This window comes from Morone saxatilis, unplaced genomic scaffold (assembly GCF_004916995.1).
Source record: "Morone saxatilis isolate NCDOM2014 unplaced genomic scaffold, NCSU_SB_2.0 Contig11, whole genome shotgun sequence".
NCBI classification, from domain to species: Eukaryota; Metazoa; Chordata; class Actinopteri; family Moronidae; genus Morone; species Morone saxatilis.
This window is the reverse complement of record NW_023339663.1, coordinates 15,765,291-15,765,494: the sequence shown is the minus strand read 5'-3', so window position 1 is coordinate 15,765,494 and position 204 is coordinate 15,765,291. Positions and strand designations below refer to the sequence as shown.

At 50.5% G+C, this 204-nt stretch overlaps 1 protein-coding gene across 1 annotated transcript in view; it reads right to left on the bottom strand.

The window, feature by feature from the left end:
* The window catches only part of got2b (glutamic-oxaloacetic transaminase 2b, mitochondrial), a gene marked incomplete in the record, with an annotated part of 13,291 nt that overhangs the window by 12,121 nt on the left and 966 nt on the right, over nucleotides 1–204 (bottom strand).

Here is a 204-nt window from a genome sequence, read left to right as displayed (position 1 = left end):
GACACAGAGATCCGTTAACAACCTCCACTGAACCGTCTCCGTCTACAAAGGCTGCACATTAAACACGTTGAGCTCGTAAAAGAGCAGCATCCGATATAAACGTGTTTGCCCTCCAAGAAGAGCTGAAAGGACATCGGTGCCTGTCTCAGCCTCACCGCTACAAATCAGCCAATCAGCGATCAAAGGCGGAACGCGACAGCCAAT